This window comes from Solea senegalensis, linkage group LG3 (genome assembly GCF_019176455.1).
Source record: "Solea senegalensis isolate Sse05_10M linkage group LG3, IFAPA_SoseM_1, whole genome shotgun sequence".
Classification (NCBI taxonomy): Eukaryota; Metazoa; Chordata; class Actinopteri; order Pleuronectiformes; family Soleidae; genus Solea; species Solea senegalensis.
The window spans coordinates 30,177,317-30,195,793 of record NC_058023.1 but is presented as its reverse complement, the minus strand read 5'-3'; the positions used below and the strand labels follow the sequence as shown (position 1 = coordinate 30,195,793).

The window sequence follows — 18,477 nt, the reverse complement described above, 5'->3', positions numbered from 1 at the left end:
CAGCCAAGGATTACATGGTAACCCATTATGTTGTGTGTAGATACCACCCTGGCAATATTCACAAATACTGTATATGCGTAGTTGAAGCGAAGCTAAGCTAAGTCATCATCAAAATAATGGTTTCAGTTTTAATCAGATTGGTTATTTGACAGTGGTCTTTCATGGCAGGACATAGAAAGGGTTATTTATTGAATATCTTTGAATATTTACTGTTATACATTCTAAACAAGACGGGGCATTGTCACGTACCACTGAAATAAAGAATTCATGGCATGATTTAGTTTATTAATTAATCACAACATAATCTTCACAGTTGTTAGTGGGGAGTCATTGTTTGCAGTATTCAGGAGGAGGTCCAGTACTCAGCAAGTATGTTACATGATTTTATTGATGTACTTAATTGTACCCTTGACACAAACATAGGGAAGAAATGGGTTAATATTTAGATTGTTCGTCCTTGTCCCAATGGTTCCTAATGGTTCCCAGTACTAACCCTTGATTGGCTCCTTAGTCTCACAGGCAGTGGTCGACCCGCCCGTCTGTTGAGACACAACCGCAAAACTAAAATCCCACGATTCTCCCTCTATACACACTATATCCAAGTTTTCCCTAAAAGAAACACAGACCGAAGCCGCACATTTGTCTCCAAACACCCATGGATGAAATTCACGTAGTTTCTTATCATGTCAGCAGCACGTGTGTTCGTCATGGGATCCTTCACAGGGTTGAATTTCTACCACAGTGCACTTTGTAAGCAAAGCTCCTTTTTGTGGTGTGGTATTACAACAACTAAGACGCCGGCGTCCACTTCCCCCCTCTTCAAACTACAAGGTGGACCCTTGAAACAACTTGGGTCGTAATACAAGACCAAATGCAAGCTGGGCATCAAACAAATCTCAAGCAGTTACCTCTGTCTACTTCTTGTCATCGATATCCATTGAGTATCGTCTTTCAGTGATTAAGAACTGTTTTGAACAGCTGTCAGAGCAGAAAACCAAATGTTTTTTTTCTTACAACACTTACATTTCACTACAGCCGGCATCAGTAGTGAAGGAGAAAAGTGTTAACGTGAGAAGTGACTTTTGTCATTCAGAATCTGGAGGTCTGAGGTCTGTTTTTGCATGATGGGGTGTTGGTGCTCTGGACGTGTCCTTGGTGACGGCGCCTGAAGGTAGATGGTTCAATCTTGGGAAGGGCCAAGGCCTGGAGTTCCCCTGAGCAAGGCACCCAATCCGCCATTGAGCCCTTGGGTGCAAAGTATTTGGGCTCTTAAACCGGAAGGTCGCTGCTTCAATCCAGGGAAGTGCCAAGGCCTGGGGTTCTCCTGAGCAAGGCACCCAAATCCCCCATTGCTCCCTGGAAACAAGATTTGCTGGCCTTCAATCTTGGGAAGGGCCAAGGCCTGGAGTTCCCCTGAGCAAGGCACCCAATCCGCCATTGCCCTTGGGTGCAAAGTATTTGGGCTCTTAAACCGGAAGGTCGTTGCTTCAATCCAGGGAAGTGCCAAGGCCTGGGGTTCTCCTGAGCAAGGCACCCAATCCCCCATTGCTCCCTGGAAACATGAGATGAAATGGGCGCATGGTATGAAAGTGCCCAGGGTTTAAATGCAGAGGACAAATTGCCGCGTGTTCAATATATGATTTTTGGATTTTATCGGACTTTACACTTTTTATACTGACTGAATTAAATCTAATACGCTAACCTTCACCATTTTACCGCAGTTTACAGTGACACCAACACGTGTTACATCCCTAGTGAGAACTACAGTTTAGTATAAGTTGTATTCTCATTTGTACAGATGAATGAACTCAACTAATTGGTATTTTCCAAAATATTAAGTCCTTTAATTCTGCAAGTTCCTTCTATACAATAGAACTCTGGTGAAAAGCACACAATGACTGAGGATAACATTTTAAGCAGACAGCTGTTATCATCACTGGAGGCAATACTTTTTCCCCCCCCTTCACGCCACATGTATTTAACTGAATTGAGATAAATTGCTGCTCGGAGATAAATTGAGAAATAGATGTTCTTTTGTTGCTTAACATTCTTTTAGTTTGACAAATGTTAATAATATGGTGAGATAAAGATCTTGTTTTTTTTTCTTTTTTTTCCCTGGGCACGCTGCATCTCAGCGTGGGACTCTGGGACTGTTGTGACTTAATTATGATTCGCGGAGCCAGGTGCTTCACAAAACCAGTAGAGATTCATTACACCGCCAGCCTCGGTGCTGAACCGTTGCTGAGCGCTGCAGTAAGCGCTCTCCATCTTCACGCACGGCTACTTCGGCTCACTCCTGTAAAATATACTAATATGCATGAAGCTTTTGAGGGTCAGACGTGGGGCCAGCTGTGAAGTGCGAGGGGAAATCAGGTTGTGCTTCTCACCTCATAAAACCCTGAGAAAGGGGAGATTGAAAGAGTTTGTGTGAGGGTTTGACGGATTAAAGCCTCAGGTGGGATCAGGTGTCAGTCCCTGCTGGCTTTTACTCAAGGATACAGTAATACTGTTTGCTATTGTGATGCAGGAGGAGTGATTATAGGGTCACAGGTGGTATTTGCCATAAATGTCTTTGTGTCATTCTCTATAGCGAATTCACCAAAAAACAGAAGCTGAGAGACGTCATTGGAGGACAATCTTGTGCTAACAAAGATTGCTAACAAATAATATAGCGTGTTCTTATTTTAGTCCCATCTACTTGCTTGCTTATCCTGTTTGCTGTTTCCTCTCGATAAGCGTCTAAAAGTGGAGAACCACAGCAGATAACACAGATAGAGGAAGTGTGGAAGTCTCAGTGCAGCTTGGTTATTTGGAGGTTTTTCTCCATTGTGGCTCAATGTCAGGTTATTAAGAGTGTGGTTTAGATAAGTCGAAGTACGAAGAGAGAGAGAGAGAGAGAGAGAGAGGATGGGCGGAAGAACACAGATAGTTTGAGATGGAAGGAACTGGAAATTGCAGTTGGACAACTTTGTTCAGGAAAGCTTGAAGTTAAGCCGCAGCGACTTGGAGAGTGGTTCGTAATTTCCTGTCCAACCATGTCGCCACTGTTTTTTTGGCTCTGCGGTACATCGTTCCCTGCCCAATCGAAACACCGCTTCATTCAGGTTTGGCTCAGACGGAGGTCATTAATGTGCGAGCAGAACCAAGAAGCACATCATCCTTCAAGCTAACGATCCTCCTTATTTATCTGGGCAGGATCGGGAAACGTTTTAGCCAATTGTTCCTGCCCTTTAGAGCGACTGCTCGATACTCCTCCTTCCTGCTCGGCTCCACTCGGGATGGGAGGATTCTGCAGGTTCCTCAAATGAACTTGACGTCTTATTATTAACGAGTAAACATAGCAGGTTTGACTGCGAGGAACCCCCACACTGGATATTACCTTTGTGAGAAATCTGCATTCCTGCTTTCAAGAAGAGTTTTGTTTATTTCTGATGACGACACAAGAACAATGACCAATTTCCATGAGCTTGAATCGTGCATTTTCACTTTTGTTTTGATTTACAAGAAAATGAAAAATAGTCCAGCACCCTGGACTATGTCAATACTTTGATTGGTTGCCCTCTGACTAAAAGAAATCCAATAGCCAAGCAATCAATTATTCTTTTTCTTGGAAGACTGAGCTAAGGAAACATCCGAAGGCACTGTTTCTGTTGTAGATTTGTATCTCTGCTCTGCTGTCTTGGTGAGCGCACACACATTAGAACTCCCTCACATGGTGCCAGCTCATCCAACACACTGGTTTGTTTTGTCAAACGAAATAAATAAAAAAATCCACACAAAATAGGCTGTTTTTCATCTACGGTTCTCTCATTATTCGTGACAGCTCTCGCAGTCCATCCATTACTGAGAAGCCTGACATTGACAATTTAATCCACCCTGCATGGCCCTGCTGTTTTTATTTTCCTGCTCTGACCAGCAGCAGCAGCATCAACACAGTGGCTGTGTTATCAGTGGAACAAACATAGCATTCTTTTTTTCTTTAAATGAAACGGCTTCTCACTGTGTTTGCTCAGAGTTAAAGGTCATTATTTTAGGGGAAAGCATTTAGTTTGTTACACTGTGAACGGATCAGTGACAAGCGTTGCTGGACCGCGTCGTGGGTCCATTGCCGACACTTTGTTCACGGTGCACGTCGCAGGAGATGTTGAGAAATGAGGCGTCAGTGAGTGGTGAATCTGGTGAATCTTTATGATTTGACGGTCGTTCCGTGGAGGTCCTGACGGGCTATATATGGAGCGCAAAGCTCAATCTCTCTGCTTTCTGGTATCCATCCATCCATCCATCTATCTATCTGCGCCAATCTCAGCTGACACAGGGCAGAAGGCGGGGCCACAGCCTGGACAGATTGCCCATAGTCCATAGTTTTTGAATTGTCTACAAATTGCAAACTTTCTAGGAGTTACAATAATGTGAAGTATGCATGCCATGTCCTTAAGTGTCTTGCCTAAGGACACATTCACATGTAGACTAGTGGAGCAGGGAATCACACCCACAACCTTCAAGGTAACTGTAGCTCAGCGGTTTAGGACCTGCTCTGGCGAGGTTCTAGTGACGACCGACACTGGACACAGCCGAACTGTAGATCAGTTAAAAAGACTTAAAAATCCCTTAAACGTCTGAAATCTAAATATTTAACACAGGAGTCTGATGCTAAACACCCTTTTGTATCGCCCCCTGTTCCTTTAAGTGAACCCTCCGTTCTCCTTAACAGGCAAAGCAGGAGGTTGGTGTTAACTTTCCATTGAGAATTGCTTTCTATAGTCGCAGTTTGAACAACTGAGAACAACTTGGCGGCGGTCCCTCGAAACCCAGTCCACCATGCAAATGTGGTGATGTTGTAGCATGACATCACGTCTGCTTGTCCCTTCAGTTCATCTCAAGAGGGACTACGGCACTTTTATGATGTTACACAATGCATTTTATGATTTCATAATAGGGTTTCCCGCTGCATTTTAAGCAGGACCATACATTTTGGAAGCCAATGCTGATAGTTTGGCAAACTTGGATGGTATTAAACCTCCTGTGGGGAAGTGAATATTCTATTATGCTTCATCTCATTATTCATATGCATTTAGCGCTGATGTAATTTGTCCTGAACTGAGGGTCAAATGGATGGGGTTTGCACGTTTGGGGTGACTTCATTGGCTCCCTAATGTGAAAGTTGAGGTTTTTTGTTGTACTCGCCGTGTTCAACAGATCACAGATCAGAATCTTAAAAGATCGGAGATAATTAGCGCGGATTCTTGAAAAGAAGACAGACTTAGTCAGGGCTGCCCTCCGTGGTACCGCTCTAAAGCTGCCATTTCTCTCCGGCTAATGCTGGAATGTGACAACTGGTCACGGCGGAAGAAAAGAAGGCCTTTTCTGGATTGGATACAGCGCTGTGCGGCCTGTTGGCGTGGCAACTCGGACATTGAATCTGACCGCTGAGAGCTGCAAGAGTGGGAAAGAAAGCGAACATTGCAGGGTGTTATCTGTGCAACTTTCTCTGCGTTCTCAAAATAGCTGTATTTTTTTTGAATTGGCGATTCGATTACCAGCCAAATCTTGTGCACCAATAAAGTGATTTCTTCTTTAACAATAAAAAGAATCAGAGACAGAAGGCTGTTGAGCAGAAGCAGAATGCTGCTTTGTTTCTCCAGCTGCTCCCCTGGCAACACCGCAGCACACAGATCCTCCACTGGCTCTTTGATTTGTCATCGGCAATTAAAGTCGTCCTCATTAAAATCTCCGCTGCGTATTACTTTCGGGGGTCAGATACATAGACCTTTGCTGGAGCCAAAGACGCCAAAGGTCTACCATGCTGTCGAATCCACAGAGAACAGTGGTCGTCCTTTCTGAGACTCTGACACAGATACATCCATCATTTAAATATCTTCTGTAGAGAAACATCAATGGTCCAGCACTGCAGTTGTCCTTCTTTTTAAAATCATATGTGGAGTGTTTTTTTTTTTTTATATAGGTCACTGTGCCAAAACCAACAGGCCTTTCGGGAACTAGGCCAGCAGAATTGATTGTAGGGGGAGAAGGTAAAAATGTATTAAGAGTAGTGAGGGAATTGAAGTGAATGAATGAATGAGGACAGAGTGTAACACAGAAAAGAAGAAGACTGAACATGATTTATTGTCGGAATATGTCACATAGATATTTTTTCCTGCATTCAACCTTTTGGGACACATCTCTTTGTCTTTTCCCCCAAAGAATGTTGCATTTTTTATCAGTTGTTAAATCAGGAAATTGCATAAACGTTGAAAGATTCCCAGAAAATGCATCTGTTTTTTTGTTTTTTTATATTAAGAACAGCTACTCAAAAAAAAAAAAAATCCACACAATACTTGTTTAACACTTTGAAAATGTTTGTTTCAATTGTAGATGAGATACCACAGGGTCATGATCTGGGCAGCTGCAGATGAAGACCACAGTGAAAACAGCGTGTCGCTACACAAATTCCTGTCAAAGGCAACAACTGTTGTTGCTGCTGCAGGACGGGGGGCGGGCGGGCGGGAGTGGGGGGGGCGGGGTTTACTGCGACACAACAACATCTGTCTGGCACGTTCGATCATAACCCCAGCCTGTACACAGCTGTGATTTATGCATTGTTTGGCTTAGACAGAACATTAATCACGCGTTGCATTTATCACTGTGGAGGCAGGCGACTCAGGCAAGCCACCCTAATTAGCCATCCACAGTCAGACGCTGTAATTAACTGCTGAGACCGTACGAGTGCGAGATGAAGCATTTGGAATTTTGGATGGAGACTGATTGGCTGCTCTTTTATTCACGCTGGAGGTGCTTTTATGAGGCAGGATCCCACCGGTGGGAAGGCTGGTGTTAAAACTGGCCCCTGTTTCCCTGATAAGAGCTGGATGTCTGGGAATTCAGAAAGCATATAAAACCTTCAGCTTCCCCGTGCTTCTGGATACTTGCACGTTTGAATGGTGCTCTTCATCGGGACTTCAGTGTAGGCACTGGAACATTCTTCAAAACCTCCAATAATTTGCACATTAAGGGGGTTCCATTTTGATGTATGAACGTTTCTTTTTCCAGAGGTGCAAAACTGGGATTTGCTACGTTCTCCAAACCACATTTTGTATACTATATAAATCTGACTGCCTTTACCGATATTATACAACCTTGAATTTCAATCCCCACAGTACAGGAGCCCGACACAGTCTTTTACCTGTATTGTTATATATGATTTTAAAAACGTGATTTCCTTTTATAGATAATGTCGTCACTCGCATCTAGGAGCTCAAATATTAAGTGTTTGCTGATGATGCTACTTTATTTTACAGTGGGACAGATTCGGAAAAGGAAACATTTATGAACATGAATCTTGATAAAACTAATTATACGATATTTATGTGTCATCATAAAAAACATACACACTTTGTGCTACAGAAGAAAGCCACGAGTAGGAAACGATATAAGGATCCAAAAAAATCCTGTATTTGTCATATGGAGATTGATGAAATTTGATGATCTGATCAGCAAAGATTTGTGTGAGTCGCTGTTATTCCCTGACCACTTTATTAGGTACACCTAATTAAGTGGCAGGATTAGCGTGGTCTTCGATTGCTGTAGCTCGTCGTGTTCAGAGATAAAGTTCTGATTGCGATTGGTTGTTTTTTTTTAAATCACTATCTTGCACACAGACTGAAAGATTCACGGATTACAAGAATCGACTTCCTGGCTAGTGGACGACCATCGAGAACCTGTATTAAATTGATTCTGGTCCATCATTGCATCAGCACCAAAGTATCAATGAGCATCAATTCAATCAGAAATATGTCTACAATGGGAACTATGTATCGTTCCATACCAAAGCAAAACCCTTTTATTTTGAAATGACGTGAAATATCAAAAATGCTATCATTTCGATGTCATTTTCTCCAAAGGTTTGACCGGACCAGACCCTCAGAGAGTTGAGTTTCAGACCCCTGAAATAAGGGAACATGACTCTGGAAAAACAGCTGAATTAGCCATCCACAGTCAGACGCTGTAATTAACTGCTGAGACCGTACGAGTGCGAGATGAAGCATTTGGAATTTTGGATGGAGACTGATTGGCTGCTCTTTTATTCACGCTGGAGGTGCTTTTATGAGGCAGGATCCCACCGGTGGGAAGGCTGGTGTTAAAACTGGCCCCTGTTTCCCTGATAAGAGCTGGATGTCTGGGAATTCAGAAAGCATATAAAACCTTCAGCTTCCCCGTGCTTCTGGATACTTGCACGTTTGAATGGTGCTCTTCATCGGGACTTCAGTGTAGGCACTGGAACATTCTTCAAAACCTCCAATAATTTGCACATTAAGGGGTTTCCATTTTGATGTATGAACGTTTCTTTTTCCAGAGGTGCAAAACTGGGATTTGCTACGTTCTCCAAACCACATTTTGTATACTATATAAATCTGACTGCCTTTACCGATATTATACAACCTTGAATTTCAATCCCCACAGTACAGGAGCCCGACACAGTCTTTTACCTGTTTGACATTAACTTAGATATCTGTATTGTTATATATGATTTTAAAAACGTGATTTCCTTCGCGGATAATGTCGTCACTGGCATCTAGGAGCTCAAATATTAAGTGTTTGCTGATGATGCTACTTTATTTTACAGTGGGACAGATTCGGAAAAGGAAACATTTATGAACATGAATCTTGATAAAACTAATTATACGATATTTATGTGTCATCATAAAAAACATACACACTTTGTGCTACAGAAGAAAGCCACGAGTAGGAAACGATATAAGGATCCAAAAAAATCCTGTATTTGTCATATGGAGATTGATGAAATTTGATGATCTGATCAGCAAAGATTTGGAAAAAGAGAAGGTTGTGCACTGACTTTTTTGTATTGATCATTTGTTAGAAAGACTTCTTAATTTCTTAAATGCATGAAATAAACTTGGCTGCTCGCATGATAGATACTTTACGAGTGCCAAGCGAAGCCTTTACGTGATGTTTATGGGTCACATCAGTGACATTGACCGATACTGGACAGATGCTCGGCCTTGTGTTGTCTCATTGTCTATTGTCAAGAAAGTGCTTCTCTTTAAGGACAAACAGCTGCACAGTGTTCAGCACAGTTTTGTGGCGTGAAGTTTGACCCCCATTTAAATCCCAGCCCAGTCTTTTCACAAACGGTGCTATATGTGTAAGCCCCGCAGGAGAGTAAAGCATTTACTTTTATTAGCTATTGATTTCCCATAGCTCCGCTCCTGGTGAGGCTGAGCGTTCATCACGGCCTCTCACTAAACCATCACTCAGGGAAAAAGTGCGGCGCTCTCCGTCACCCTTTTCAGCTGAGGTGGCAGTGGCCAGTTGTCCGGTCACTTCTGTTTTGTGCTCACAGCTAAAGGCCCACGATTGATCAGTCGCTCGCAGAGAGAGGCTATTGACTCACAATCAACGTGCAGAAAAATGGATGATGGAATTAACCGCACGCACGTCCGGTTAATTAAGCAAGTTGCTATCGCGTAGCTTAGCAGTCCACTAGCTTAGCTATGCTAAAAATTGAACAGTTCTTCTTGCATTTGTTTTGTTTGCGCAAGAATTAAAGCTAACAAGACACAACATTGTTAATGTGTGAGCTTTAAAAGGTTTGACGTATATTGGTGAACAGACTACTCCCAGTTTTGAGCTAAGCTAATCTCCTCAGGATCGTGGGCAGACATTTAAAGCCCTGGAAGAGAATGTAGAGTTCACACGTTTATTTAATATTAACATTTTTTAATGTTATTACTGCTATTTGGTATTATTCTAGGTTTGGGGCCAGTGCACTAAAGCTAAGTTAGTCCCGCCGGTATTGGTTTTGTGGAAAATTCACGAGATACACTTCTTTTATTCTTCATTAAAAATATAAATCTTGCTGGATTATGTCAATTAATCAGTGTTTTTTCAACATTTTAAACATCACTAATACAAGTAACAGTGATCATTTTGGTTAATTTTACCACGTTACGGAATTCTCACACCGTTACAGCCCTAGAAAAGTGATATAAAAACATCCGCAGTGATATTCTAATACTTTAAAATTCAGAGATAAGAGACAGTGACAACACATTTTGAATTCAGGAGCTGCTCATACAGTATTTTTAAGATCCAGGTGCTTTTGAGACATAATGGACACAACTCTTGCTTGGTTTCCGTTGTCTTTGTGAGGCCGTGTTTATAGTGTTCACTCGGGGGACAAAAATAAGTACATACTGTATATTTAAAGTTGTTGTCAAGGTCTGTTTTTAAAGTGTCCAGCACACATTCACCTTGAGCACAATGACTCGACTCTGGACTTATTTAAAGTGAGGAAATGAGCGTCATGGGGCGACATGAGAGCAAGAAAGACGGCCCGACTTCCTGACGCGTCGCTCACACGGTTTCAGCTTCTTTGAAGCCGAGAGTCACCGGAAGAAATCAGTTTTGTCCTGATTGGCTGTTTGGACAACAGAGGACGCAGCGGAGAGCTTTATCTTAAATCAGTTAAGTTAAGAGCTCTTAGCGCTGTACGCTGAAAGAGCTGAATTTTTCTGATGAAGAGTGATTATTCCTTGGATTACTGCAATCAAATGTGTGACTTGGTTGGAATTTGGGTTGATATTGATGTCAGTGGAAGATAAAAATGTTTGTTGTTGAATAATGTCTGGTATGCATTTGGGAACATTGTTTTCCACTGGGTGGAGTTATTTACACCAACTGTTGAAATAAATCTGAAATATTAACTATTTCAGAGCTAAACTCAAATAATATTAGTAAGTGTATGTCTCCTAATATAAGAACAAAACTTAAATATATAGATTACTATTTTTATTACGTTGCAGTTTGTATATTTACTACATATTTATACAGTAAATACCCCCCTAAACAAACACGTGTTTTCCACAGTCGACGCATACATTCGTCCCATGAGATTTTGAGCACCAAAAATGTAAATATTAACCTTTACTGCATTAGCTGTCGAGTAGGTCTAGGTCTAGAATAAATAACTCGGTGCCTTCACTGTAATCTCTGCATGTGTAGTCAAAGTTAACGGCCCTATTCATTTCCACCAAACATCTTGATGGTTTTTCTGTGCCCCTGGGGAAACTGCTGCCAGCCGCAGGTCGGCTTATTTTTAATAAATGAAAAGAGAGATCCAGTGGACTGAGCAGAAGATCAAAAAAATGGAATAAGAAATAGTAGGTTAGTGCTTTGAATACAAACTAAACTCCATCCTCTGGTGTCTCACCTATAAACATTTACCGCCCTCTTCCTTGCCCAGCAGCCGCTTACGACTGTTCACACATTTCAGATGATGGAGAGAAACAAATAATTACATACGAGCTTAAATCAGATTTTGTCTCACACACACCAGTAAAAAGGGGAAGAGCCTAAATCTGTCACAGCGAGACCGCTGGCGAGGCGACAGAGTTTCTGAATGCTATCTTGATATTTATCCTCCCCGTATTGGGAGTGTGGGAAAGTGGTGGTGCCACTTCTGGCTGTGGTATTGTTCTGCCAGTGGTGGTGTTGACGTGTTCTGCTTGAACACACCCTTAATAACACACTTCCCAAACTTTCAGCCTACAGATACACAAACTGAACTAAAAGGACATTTTCTATCAGTGTGTTTATGTATCGTCTGCGCGTGTGTGTGTGTGTGAGTCGCTGTTATTCCCCGACCACTTTATTAGGTACACCTAATTAAGTGGCAGGATTAGCGTGGTCTTCGATTGCTGTAGCTCGTCGTGTTCAGAGATAAAGTTCTGATTGCGATTGGTTGTTTTTTTTTAAATCACTATCTTGCACACAGACTGAAAGATTCACGGATTACAAGCGTCGACTTCCTGGCTAGTGGACGACCATCGAGAACCTGTATTAAATTGATTCTGGTCCATCATTGCATCAGCACCAAAGTATCAATGAGCATCAATTCAATCAGAAATATGTCTACAATGGGAACTATGTATCGTTCCATACCAAAGCAAAACCCTTTTATTTTGAAATGACGTGAAATATCAAAAATGCTATCATTTCGATGTCATTTTCTCCAAAGGTTTGACCGTACCAGACCCTCAGAGAGTTGAGTTTCAGACCCCTGAAATAAGGGAACATGACTCTGGAAAAACAGCTGACGATGCAGGGCTGTCACCAGGTTTATTATTAGAGGCAAACCCTTTCCCTCGGAGCTCTCGACCACACCTGTGTTCAGATTCCCTTCGTAGGGATGGTACGATATCAGTATCAGCAGATATTGGCTTCCAAATGTATTATCGGATATCGACAAACACAGCAAGGACACTACCTATGATATGAGTAAGCAAAGTATGTCAATTTCATATATCGGCATAAAGGCCCAACATCCCTGCAGCATCTAATAGAAAAGTACTTATTAATAAGTGTGTCGTGGAGATTTGGATTATGAGTAGAGATGACCAAGGATGACAGCTCAGATCTGAGGAGAACGAGACGATGCCAAACATGAACGAGATGTTGACAGTGTGGCGTCTCCTCTGTCCTTCGTAATAGGATTTGATGCAGAGTCTGGCGCCTTCCTCTGCCGATACCCAGAGCTGACCTCAGGGGGAGGACTGCGTAGCCCAGTTATCGGTCCTTTGCCCCCAGTTAGGTTCGGTTCAACAAAGACATAATGAGGAGCCCTCTGCAGACAAATGAGGCCTCTGTGCGTCGCCAGATTCAGTCTCCAAATGATCACCGTCCCTCGTAACATTGCACGCTACGCAGTTATCGCAACCACCCCGTCGTAAAGCCACCGCTGAGGTCGAATACACAAAACAATTAAACTGTCGTGAGCTGTTCCCCTCACAACACGTCCCCTCTGTCATCACCGCCATCATCTGCCAGCTCCTGCTCCACGCTGGCAGGATTATTGCAGCTGATAATCAGCCAATGAAGGATTCACTCTGGGGCCCAGGCGGCAAATGGCAGTGCATAGTGCAGTGTGTGTGATGGATGAACGCGGTCCAGAATCTCCACGTGCTCACAGTTGCCCTCATACGGCGCGGGCACAATGCGCCCCCTGCCTGAGTGACCGTTGAGGTGAAATTTATGGGATTTTTTTGTACCCTCCACCAGCTGCAGTGTTCTCAGGAAACGGTGTTTTCCTGCCAACGGCAACACCACATGGAGCTTATCGTATAGGTTACATACTGTCGCTCAGGCTGTACATGTGCAGTGTGAGCGCGCACACACACACACACACACACACACACAATCTTAAATCAGATTACTCTCTGACCCCCCGACCTCCATGCATGTCTCAGTACCTCCATGCACTCTGTGATTACTCTCTAATCCTGTTAGCATTGGATTAACACAGAGGTGATCTGGACCTCGACACCCACCCACACACACACACACACACTCGCTCTGCCTTTAATACACTGCCCTTTACCCCAGTGCTAGTGCGAGTGAGAGAGTGAATCTTAATAAAAGGATGAAATGAATAAATGGTTGCAGGCCTCCCGCCAATATTGCATGGGGGGGGGAAATAGTCACTGTTTTCTAATTATTGCCAGTAAATGAAGATGTTTTTCAGATTTTTGACAGACTTCAAATGAGGTCTGTTAACAGACTGAAATTGATTATGGAAGCAGTTGTCATGGCATTTATTACCCTCATTATTTAGAAGACTTTAACAAACATTAGTGCTGTACAGTGCTGTGAGTGTTCCTCGTTAGATCTTTGTTGAACCGACACCAAACTGAGGCTAAGGACCAGTATCTGGACTACGCAGTCGAGTGTAGGCATCAGCAGAGGAAGAAGGAGCCAGACTTCTGTTCTTGGCCTGACGCCTCTCTCTCTCTCTCCTCTCCTCTTCTCTCCTCCAAACCAAAGATAATACCCTAACTCTTGCTGTTCAGATGTCAGGCATCGTCTCCTCGGATCGGAGCTGTAACTCAAACTCTCTTCTGTCTTGGTTGATTTTTCTTTCCCATTTCATTTCCTTTCCTTTTCTTTTCTTTCCCCACACTTAACGACAAGTGGATGTGCAAACACATTACTTGTTTATAAAATAAGTGGCAGCTCCTCTGCCTCCTTTGTGTTGTCCCTTTTGTCTCGCGCTGAGACTTTTTCTTTTTTCTCCCATATTTCTAGAGTCGTAATTATCTGCTTCTCCGTGTCTCTCACACAAAGGCGGCGGCGGCGGCGGCGGCTGTGTTGACTCCAGCGGCCCGCGTGTCCTTAATTAGCTTCGCGACCGCTCGGTCCGGAAAAGGAAGTTTAATGGAGCTCGGTCGTACGAGGTTGTACTACTGCGCGGAGCAGATGTAGTTAATCAGGGAGATAGTGGAGATAAGAAAGGAGACAAAGGAGGTGGAAGTGAAGGGAAGGGAGTGAGGATGGAGGACATGATGAGGGACGCATGATGTACAAAATGTTGGACGAGGTGATGGAAATAAGCAGTCCAGGCCTGTATCCATCCATCGTGCTGTCTTTGCGATGATTGGCTGGAGCACACACACACACACACACACACACACACACTCACGGCAGAATGTTTTACATCTGAAAAATCTGAGAAGTGAACTTTACTGCGACGCAATTAGAGAATGTGTCTCCGTGAAGAGTTAACTAGACGAATAATCACCGAGGCCTCAGGGATTGAAAGTGCAGCTTTTAAATCTTGGATAACAAACAACCTAGAGCCCTTAATGAATCTTGAATCTCAAAGTTGTTGCTTTAATAAGTAACCTCTACTTATCGTAAAGATAAGCATTACATTAGATCTCAAAAGCATACCCTGAAACCTGGTCTCAAATCAGCTCGGTGACAGTCAATGTTTATGTTTTCCATCCACAGTTGTTATTTATTAAGGTTTTAAGCCTCAGAATTCAGCTTATTTTCGTGTTAATAGGGAGTATGTGGGTGTGATTTGGTCAGATGTGAGTCAGCAGCAGCAGCAGCAGCAGCAGCAGCCTGGCAACACAAGCAAACAAACGACACAAGGGTCAAAAGATTTGGATTTATAAAAAAAATAAAATAAATAAATAAAAGGACTGGTGCGTTACACCATGGCAACAAACCAATGAAGAAAAAGGACAAGAAGAAGTGCATTTAAGTTGAAAACCATCATTTAAAAAGAGACTCCAGTGTCGGCGAAATGATGCATTGATGCAATGTTGTATAATTCAGCAGGTTAAAGTCATATAAAAAGGTGTGATATATGAAAAGATCAAACAATAACTTGACTAACCTTCTATATTTTGTTGTGTACTTGCCAAAATGTCTCCAAAAATCCACAAAATCTGTATTTAGGCAAATTCGGTGGCCTTTTAATGACATTAATATGACGTATTTGTCACTAATTATGATTCTTAGTCTTATATACACATAAAAAGTGATAAATAATGACTAATGAATTTGCCAAAAAAAATTTAAAAACTATGTATAGACCCTGATTCTCCGGCTTCCTGCAACAGCATGAGTGACATTACCGTAATAACCACACTTTCAGAAACCGTTGGAATTTTTCCGATGGCACAAACCGTCGCGTAATCACAGTAGCGTAAACTCTACTAACCTATTTTTCCCTCATTCTGTGCATATTAAATTGGACGACGGTCCCTTTAAGAGGCTCCGTGTGCTTCTGTGGTTGAGCCACAAGGCATGAAAAAGCAAATCACTGGTGGTGAGATCACTGTTGGCGGTGGGGGCGCTCATTTACATATTGAAAATCGACCCATACCAAAACACACAGAGCAGACAGAGATGACCAATATTCTCTCTGCGTCGAGAAGCGGTGTGTGTGACAGGTGTGAAAGAAGAGACCTCATCCAATCACACTAGGAAAAAACAACAACTAAAAGACCCTTAACTGCCCATGTCTCTTTTCAGGCTCTAATGGAATTCTTAAAAGAAGAAAAATGAAAAGACCCAACCCATCCTGTACTTGTAGAGGATTGTGAATGGAGTGGCCCCCGCGGCCTGCCCCATATACGGCCGCTGAATACAAAAGCGCCATCGCTCTGGGAGACCTCTCTATCTGCAGCGCTGCAGCGTCAGGCCTCAATGAAGCCGTCAGCGTCGGCCTCCGCTGTCACACGTGCACGCGCACAACATACACACACACAACACACGGACACTCTGTGTGTGTGTGTGTGTGTGTGTATTTATTCTTTTACACCCTCACTCACTCACTCACACACTCACTCACTAACCCTCAGGGCTAATGCATTCTTTTCATCCCTGCGGGGAGAGCAGGGAGGGTGAGATGAGTGGATGGTTGTGCTGATTTGAATATTTAAATTATTTATCACCACAGTGATTTGAGAACAGAGTCGTGCCAGAGCCGGGGGCGCGCGGGGGAGCTGCGGGTGAGCGGGTGAGCTGTGGGTGAGGGCGAAACGTGTGCTGTTATTGCCAGTGGAGCGACGGGGCGCAGTCATCTTGTCGTCATGTGAAACTGGCACGTTCTTTTGCGCTCTCCGGGTAGGAACGAAATAATAGATCATTTTCAAATCGATATCACCTGTTTGAAAGGAGGCACTTTAAAAAAAATGTACACAGAGAATGATTCAACTAAATAAAAATACTACTATTGCACCCTGAAAGAAAACTAAATGTCCATGTTGTTATATTGATTTATTTTGTCCAGTTAAGCAAACAAACAAGTCCTTTGTCTCTTCTGTTCTGGTTAATTACGTATTATACAATATAAGAAAAGAAACTTATAAAATCAAGCAAAGCAGTATCAAGTCAAAAACACGAGTATAATGTCAACAACATAATCTGCAGTAGACAAACTATTTTATCAACTACCAAGAAGCATAGCTAACTAGCTCATTTACGTAGGGTGCGCTATCGCCAAAATAGACGCCAAAATTCAAAATGGCCGACTTCCTGTTGAGTTGAGGCCATGGTTACTGTTGACTTTTTTGTTCGTCTTGGTCTATAACATCTCTCCACCAAGTTTGGGGAAATTCGGTGGGACTCAATATTGCCTCTGTTTTCACCTTAGGGGGCGCTATAGAGATTAGAGCCCTAATCTCTTTAAAGCAGAGGTTTCAATCTCTGTTCTAAACTGTTTGTTTTTTTATTTAAAGATTTATTCGGCATCATAAATACATTCATTCCATGTAAAGACAAACAGCTTTTATTTTGAAAGTGCATCACATGTAGTTGTAACGGGACCCAAATGTGGTTTTTAAAAATGAACAAAACGAGTCTTTAACGAAGCTTAACCAGAGAAACACACAGGGCTGAGACACACGTAACACAAGCCACAGACGCTGACTAAATACACCGGGGAGGCGGGGCCAATCAGACACAGGTGAGTGCAAACAAGACACAGGTGAAACACATTAGGGCGGGGCAGACAATCAACAGGACAGGAAGGACGTCAAAATAAAAGTGAAAACCAGACAGGACTAAAAGCACAAGGTAAAGAAATCAGATGAATTTAAAGTCCTTTGTTTATTCAGGGGTTTTGAGAGGAACATTGTAGGGATATCATTTTAAGCTCTTTTCGCCTTTGAGATACACGTGAGATACAGGAAGTGGTTGGTAAAGTGAATGATGTCATGCACTCGGTTCATAGAAATACTGGAGCGAGGAGACTTTGGCTCCAGAGCCTGAGAAACACACACACACTTACACACTTGCCTTTCTTTGATGGAGAACAATCCCAGGAAGTGGACTTTACTGTATCTCACGCGATGTAAATGTGAAGTAAAACTCAAAATTCAATTAAGAAGGAATGATTCCGTGGGCATTTATCACGTTCACACTGGAACTGTATCTGCCATTTTCTGTGTTTCAATCAATCTTTTGTGTTTATTTTGTGTGCTTACACACACACACACACACACCCACTGCTGTCGCCGCCACACTATGCTCTCAGCGCCGAGTTAAAAATCTGTAGACAAAGGAAGTCCTCGGCTGCTACCGCGTCGCGCTCCTTTCCCCTCCGTGGTGTGACAAAGCACTAATAATGAGAATGAAAACCTGAGAGAAGGAGGTCGCCGCTGGGTCACAGGCTTTCGGGCTGTGAGGATTAATCGATTCCCCTAAATGAGTTGCCAATTATTTTAATAACGAATCAATCAGTTGGAGTTGTTTTTTTAATGAGTGTGAATATTTGATTTCTATGTTCTAATTGCTCCTGTGGAACAAAGAAAGTGAGGGAAAAACAACTAACTCTAGACCATGAAATCAAATTTGCAATTTGAAACCAGGCAATTAGCAAATATCAATGGTTGCCGTTTGCTTGTTCCTTATTACATGCCAATTAAAACTTCACGTTGACGTGATGATTGTACCTCAAAGTAGGGCTCCATGATCTCCTCACATGTTAAAATGAATCTAAAGTGAATGGAGAGTCATTCATCGCGGCGCTGCTTTACTTCTCGCCAGGTTTCACGCGACTCTCCTCTTCCCTGACGCGCTGCTGAGTTGTTGTTGTTGTTGTTGTTGTTGCTGTCTCGTTCATCACGCTCAATCCCCGCGGTGAACTCATTTGCCGCCGTCTGTGAGCGG

At 42.8% G+C, this 18,477-nt stretch overlaps 1 protein-coding gene across 1 annotated transcript in view; it reads left to right on the top strand.

Moving 5' to 3' along the window:
- tmtc2a (transmembrane O-mannosyltransferase targeting cadherins 2a) overlaps positions 1-18,477 on the top strand; it is a 51,213-nt gene that overhangs the window by 6,342 nt on the left and 26,394 nt on the right. The gene's annotated exons all lie outside the window — the stretch shown is intronic.